The 7,206-nt window shown below is 43.1% G+C and overlaps 1 pseudogene; it reads right to left on the bottom strand.

The window, feature by feature from the left end:
• Positions 1 to 3,226: 3,226 nt before the first annotated feature.
• Positions 3,227 to 7,206, bottom strand: part of LOC110287832 — a 6,662-nt pseudogene continuing 2,682 nt past the window's right edge.

Below are 7,206 nucleotides of genomic sequence, written 5' to 3'. Positions count from 1 at the left end.
CAAGAACAAGAACAAGAACAAGAACAAGAACAAGAACAAGAACAAGAACAAGAACAAGAACAAGAACAAGAACAAGAACAAGAACAAGAACAACAAAAGAAACAAATGGGTTGGCATATAGCCAGGTAGCTCAGTGCAGAAGTGCTTGCACATCAGGTAGGAGGCCCTGCGTTTAATCCTTAGAGTTGGGGAGTAGGGGGAAAAGGTCAGTTTGTTATTTCTGTTACTGCTAAATAAATACACTTTGTGACTTCTTGAGACCTCCAGTGAAGAGAGAGAGGCTAGAGAAGGTATTCAGTCCCCATGGCCACTGAGTTAATCAGTCCTGCATGCATAATGAAACCTAACCACCAGACCACAGAGAGATTCCTGAATGAGTTGCCTAAGCACATTTGTGTTTCATAAGGGTGGTGCCCACTGGTCCCTTGAGGACAGATGTTTCTGTGCCCCAAACCTCTCTGGTCCTTGCCCTGTAGACCTTTCTGACGTCTATTTTGAATTCCTTATTATAAGATCAAGAACATTTTGTGGTTATGCCTACCCATGTTGGGACCTGAATTTTTCTTTTCTATCGAGCTACATGTCTGCTTTTCTGTCAGTTCCATATTGTTTTTTTGTTTTTTGTTTTGTTTTGTTTGTTTTGAGTCGCTGTTGCTCTGTTGTAGGTCTTGAGATCTGGAATGGTAAGCCCTCCAGCATTTCTTCCCATTTGTCTATCCAGGATCTTTTGTGATTCCATATAAATGTTAGGATAGTTTTGTTTGGTTGGTTGGTTTTTTGTTTTCTTTTTTTATTGCTGTAGATGGGGGGTTTGATTGGGATTTCACTGAATCTGTAAATAACCTTTGGTAAAATTGTCATTTTCACAATATTAATTCTATCAATCTATGAACATGGTATGTCTTTCCATTTTCTAGTGCCTGTATCCCTTTCTTTGGAGGCTTGAAATTTTCATTCTAGAGGTCTTCCTTGGTTAGGTTAATTCTTTGATATTTTAATTTTTTTGTGTGTGGGGGTGCCACTGTAAATGGGAGTGTGTCCATAATTTCTTTATCTGGAGAGAAAATCTATTTGGTATTGTGGGGGTATTTTTGGAATAAGCCCTCCATTACCAATGAGAATGGAAGAGAGATGTTATCAGCAAACAGAAGCCAGGGTAGTTCCTGGAAGGCTTCAGTTTTGGGTTCAGTTTGCATTTTATAAGCCACATTTTATTACACTCTAAACCACAAGATGGGGGGGGGTGCTGGCAAGCAAGGGAGATTTTGTAGAAGCCTGAGTGGCGACCAGCAGGTTGCCAAGGCCAACAGCCTATTGTAGCTCTTCCTTTAGGTTGTTCTGTTCCAGGTAGCAAGTGAAGTCATGCTTAGCAAATCAGCAGTACAAACAGTGCTGGAAGTGAATCACTAAATAAGTCAACAAATCAGTATCTGCTAGCCTGTCTTTTTCTAATCTTTTCCTTCTTCATTGGGTTTGCAAGTTGATTCTGCAGGTTGCAGAAATTGTCTATCGTCTCTAGAAGTTCTACGGTAGAACTTTTGGGATCTCTTAGGTATAGTCTATCAGCTGCAAATAAGGATAGTTTGACTCCGTTTTCCCCATTGATATCCCTTTAATTTCCTCCTCTGCTCCACGTAGTGCTTCTAGTGTTACAAGCTGGCTCACCTACTTCATAGGTATAGCAGCAAGATTTGTCTTCTTCCTGACTTCAGTGGGGTTGCTTCAAGTTGGTCTCCATTTAGGATGATGTTGGCTGTGGGTCTCTCGCATATAGTTGTTACGGTGTTGAGGTATGTCCCCTCTGGTCCTACATTCTCTAGGACTTTTAACATGCAGGCATGTTGAATTTTGTCAAAGGCTTTTGCATCTATTGAGACGCTCATATAATTTTTATTTTTAAGTTCATTTATGGGATTTGTTATATTTACTGACTGGTGTATGTTGAACTATACATTTCAGGATAAGGCCAACTTGGTCACGGTAGAAAATCTTTTTGGTGCATATCTGCTTTTGGCTTACAAGTATTTTGTTGAGGATTTTAAATCTATGTTCATCAGAGATAACATAGTATCAGAGTTCAATAGAGATAACATGGCCTGTAGTGTCTGTCTGTCTGTCTGTTTCTCTGTCTCTGTGTCTCATTGAGTCTTTACCTGGTTTTGGTATTAGAGTGATACTGGCTTCATAGAAGTAATTTGGGGGTTTTGTGGTCCTGTTTTTCTCTTTCGAGTAGTTTAAGACAAGATTGGCTGTAGACCTTTGGAAGTCTGGAAGGATTGTAGGCCTGGACTTGTTTTAGTTAGAAGGCTTTTTATAACTATTTCAATCTCCTCATTTGTTATGAGTCTGTTTAGGTTGTTGATCTCTTGTTGGTTAATGTTTGTGGTTTGGCTGAATTGAGAAGTTTATTCATTTCTTTTAGACTTGCCAACCTAATGGAATATAGGTTTTTAAAGTATGTCCTTATAATATTCCGAATTTTTTGGTGTCTGTTGTAACAGGTTCATTTCTGATTCTGTTAATTCAGATGTTTTTTTTTTTTCTTTCTAAATGCCCCCCCCCCTCTTTTTTTTGTAAGTTGGGCCAAGGGTCTGTCAATTTTGTTTATCTTCTTAAAGAACCGGTCCTAGATTCATTAACTCTTTGTGTTGTTTTCTTTCTTTCTATTTCATTAATTTCTGCTCTGATTTTTATTATTTCTTGCCAGCTAGTGAGTTTTGAGTTTGGTTTGTTCTTATTTTTGCCCAATTAAGTGATTTGTTGTGTTCTTTCTAATCTTCTTTTTTTTTTTTTTTCAGACAGTACCTGAATATGAACCAGGGATCTATCTTTCTTTCTCTCTCTCTCTCTCTCTCTCTCTCAAGAATTATTTATTTTATGTATATGAATACACTGTAGCTGTCTTCAGACACACCATAAAAGGGTATCAGATCTCATTACAGATGGTTGTGAGCCACTATGTGGTTGCTGGGAACTGAACTCAGGACCTCTGGAAGAGCAGTCAGTGCCTTAAACACTTAGCCCCCTTTCTGGTCTTTTAATTTCTATTTATTTATTTATTTATTTATTTATTTATTTATTTATTTATTTATTTATTGTAGTTAGGTTCTTTATTAGATGGTAGTTCAGGCAGATGCCCTGGTTCTGCAATCTCTTCTCCCTATAGGTCACAGTGAGTGGGTTTCTTTAGAAGAGCCTGAGGTGGTGAGACTGCTGAGCCCCAGGGTCAGAAGCAGAACTGGAAAGCCTCAGATACAGGCTGTTCCCATGCGTCTAGACTGGGCAGAAGGGAGTAGAGGCCGTGACGTGCCAGGTATCATCAGATACCTTAGAGGTTTGGTAGGACAGTAGCTGTATTACCCACCTCTGCCAGGAGGCCGATCATAGTGGGCAGCATCACAGGACTGGAGGGCTGAGCCTGGAACATGAGCAGGGGTTGGCCCCTGCATAGTGGCACCTCTGGCCTAAAGACAGCTCCATTGAGCACCTGCAGCATTGGTGTGATACCCTGGACCAAGCCCACAGCTTGGTAGGGAGTACCTGTCAGGGCCATAGTCAGGAGGTATATCCCGATGCCCTGCTCCCCTGGGAGGTGGTGACATTGAGGCCAGCCTCTTTCACCAGTACCTTAGCATTCACCAAGTTCACATCTGCCTGCTTGGATGCTTCTCTCAGAAGGCTAACAATGACTGCAGGGTTCAGGCAGATCCCGGCATTCTTCAGAGATGTTCTTCGTGTAACCACCTGGATGGTCCCTTTAGGGGAGCCAGCCAGTTTCCCTTCACCGTGTCCATAAACTAGACTGAGATTTCCTCCCCACAGAAGCTCTGGGCCTCCTTGCCACTGGTGCCCAGGTGGAGACAGCTGATGAGATTCTTGAGGTCCACTAAGGCCAGTCCCGTGATGGCTCTTCTGTAAACACATCCAATGCAGCCCCAGCACACTGACCAGACTGTAGGGCACACAGCAGGGCACCTTCATCCACAATGCCTCCTTGAGCACAGTTCACCACTCGCATGCCTTTCTTGCACTGGGCAAAGGTGCTGTCATTCAGCAAGCTAGTGGTGGAGGGCAGGAGTAGGGTATGGACAGTTATGAAATCGCAGAGAAGCCAGATCTCCTCCAGCAGCAGCTGCTGAATAGCAAAGGAGGCCACAACTTCAGAAGAAATGATGGGGTTATATCCTACAATCTCCATTCCTAAGGACTGCATTCAGATGGCCACCTGTCGGCTCTTTGCCAGCAGGTATCGGTGAGGAGAGAAGCCTGGACCTGCCGGGTCTTTCCAGGGCTGAGCAGGATGGTGAGTGTTGGTGACCTGAGAAGAACCACACTGGGCAGGAATCTTGTCAAAGCAGGAACTGACTTTAATGTGGCAGCAATTTGCTTATATAGACAGGGCAAGGAGGTGGGGATAGAAGTATGGAGTGAGATGACATATGGGGTGGTGTTAGATGACCAGGGATGTGGGGTGATCTCACGGGGCCTATAAGAAATTGATAGGCAGAGGCAGTCTCATTCAGGTCCATAGATCGTGCTGAGTCATTCTTAAGCAGAATCAAATGACAGGTCTAGAAAACTGAGCCGGGCTCAGGTTTGTCCTCAAGGCCCAAACCAAGGCCAAATAGGGCCCAACAGCCACCTCTCTTCCAATTCTGCCTAGGCCAAGGATTCCCAGTGACATCCTGTTCAGTTCTGTCCCCATGGTCTTCTTCCAGTCCCATTTGCCATCTTTCATCGAAGCTGTGGCCTGGGGAAACTGCCTGGCCAGGCACGTGGTCATCCTACAGATGAGTTCAGCAGCACTGAGGCTGTTTCCGTTGGGGGGTGTTCATGACTACAATGCCCTTCCTCATGGCAGCCTCCAGATCCACATTGTCCACGCCTGTACCAACCCTGCCCCCCACCTGGAGCTTCTCTGCTGCATCGATGACAACAGCAGTGACCTTAGTAGCTGACCAGACGATAAGGGCTTCACAGTCCTGCAGCTCGGCTATCAGCTCCTCCTTGTTCAAGTTCTGCTTCTCCACCACCTGCAGCCCTCCATCTTGCAGGACCTTCCGGCAGCAGGGGGCCAGGCTATCACTGATGAGTATTTTGCACAGATTTGCAAAGGCTATTGTTAGAGCCAGGCCTTAGAATTAGTTGCTCTGGGTGGGCAGAAGCACTTAGTTCAGGAAACTGTGGGCAGGGCTGGCTCTGGTGACTGGGCAGGGTTCTCCATCTCCTTTCTGGTCTTTTCAAAGCCAGCACTTAGAGAAATAAATTTTCCATCATAGGACTGCTTTTAGTGTGTCACAGAGGTTTTCTTATGTTATATTTTCATTTTCACTTAGTTTCAGGAAATTTGATTTCTTTATTGATTTCTTCCTTGGTACATTCATCGTTCAGTAATGGAGTTGTTTAATATCCATGAGTTTCTGTATTTACTAGAGATTTGCCTGTTGCCAATTTTAAGCTTTTTTGCAGTATAGTTGGATAGGATATGTGGAGTTATTTCAGTCTTCCTTGGTTTGTTAAGATTGGTTTTATGGTCTATTTTAGAGATTGTTCCACGGGCTGTTGAGTAGAGTGTATATTTTTTGGTGTTTCGGTGGAATATTTTATAGAAATCTGTTACCTTCATTTGATATATGATGTCATTTACTTCTGATGTTTCTCTGCCTTCTTGTTGTTCAGATGTCCTGAACAGGAATGGCTCCTTAAGGCTCATGTGTTGACTGCTTGGTCCATAGGGAGTGGGGCTATTGGTGGGTGTGGCCTTGTTGGAGGAAGTGTGTCACTGTGGAGGTGGGCTTTGAGGTCTCATGCTCAAGCTATACCCAGTGTGGCTTAGAGTTTCCTTCTGCTGCCTGTGGATCAAGATGTAGAACTCTCAGGTTTTCTAGTACCATGTCTATCTGGACACTGCCATGCTTCCTGCCATGATGATAATGGACTAAACCTCTGAAACTGTAAGCCAGCTCCAATTAAATGTGTAAGAATTGCCTTGGTCATGGTATCTCTTCAGAGAAATGAAACCCTAACTAAGACATCAACCTATAAGAGAAAGTGGGGTTTTGAAGTCACCTATTGTTAATGGGTTGACATTATCTCTGTGTGTAACTCCTGTTGTATATTTTTTTACTAAATTGGGTGCACGAGAGTTTGATCCACACATGTTTAGGATAGTAATGGCTTTTTGATTAATTGTTCCCTTTATTAGAATAAAGTGTCCTCTCTTATCTCTTTTTTAGTCTGAAGACTATTCTGTCAGATATTAAGAGAGCAACATCTGCTTGCTTCCTAGTTCTATTTGAGTTCAGGACCTCTATCCATTTTTTTCACGCCGAAGTCATACTTACTTTTAAAGCTTTGTATCTTCTGAACAACCGTATCTTAGTTAGGGGTTTACTGCTGTGAACAGATACCATGACCAAGTCAACTCTTTTAAAGGGACAACATTTAATTGGGCTGGCTTACAGGTTCAGAGGTTCAGTCCATGATCAAGGTGAAAGCAGAGCAGCATCCAGGCAGGCATGGTACAGGCAGAGCTGACAGTTCTACATCTTCATCTGAAGGCTGCTAGTGGAAGACTCACTTCCAGGCAGCTAGGACACGGTACTAAATACCCCTCCACCCCCCACCCCCCACACTAAGTGACACACTTACTCCAACAAGGCCACATCTCCAAATAGTGCCAATCCCTGGGCCAAGCATATACAAACCATCACAAACTGATAGATGGATTTTGTTTCCTGATTTATTCTGCTTATCATGTGTGTTCTTTGTGATTTACCTCACTCAGGACGATATCCTCCAGATCCACCCATTTGCATAAGAATTATATAAATTCATTGTTTTTAATAGCTGAGTAGTACTCCATTGTGTAAGTGTACCACATTTTCTGTATCCATTCCTCTGTTGAGGAACATCTGGATTCTATCAAGCTTTTGGCTATTAAAGATAAAGCTGCTATGAATAGTGGAGCATATATCCTTATTACAAGTTGGAGCATCTTCTGGGTATATGCCCAGGAGAGGTATTGCTGGATCTTCCGGTAGTACTATGTCAAATTTTCTGAGGAACTGCCAAACTGATTTCCAGAGTGGTTGTACCAGCTTGCAATCCCACCAGCAATGGAGGAGTGTTCCTCTTTTTCCACACCCTTGCCAGCATCTGCTGTCACCTGAATTTTTGATCTTAGCCATTCTGACTGGTGTGAGG

This window comes from Mus caroli, chromosome 1, assembly GCF_900094665.2.
Source record: "Mus caroli chromosome 1, CAROLI_EIJ_v1.1, whole genome shotgun sequence".
Classification (NCBI taxonomy): domain Eukaryota; kingdom Metazoa; phylum Chordata; class Mammalia; order Rodentia; family Muridae; genus Mus; species Mus caroli.
Note: the sequence above shows the minus strand (reverse complement) of the source record. Positions and strands in the feature narration are given on the sequence as shown.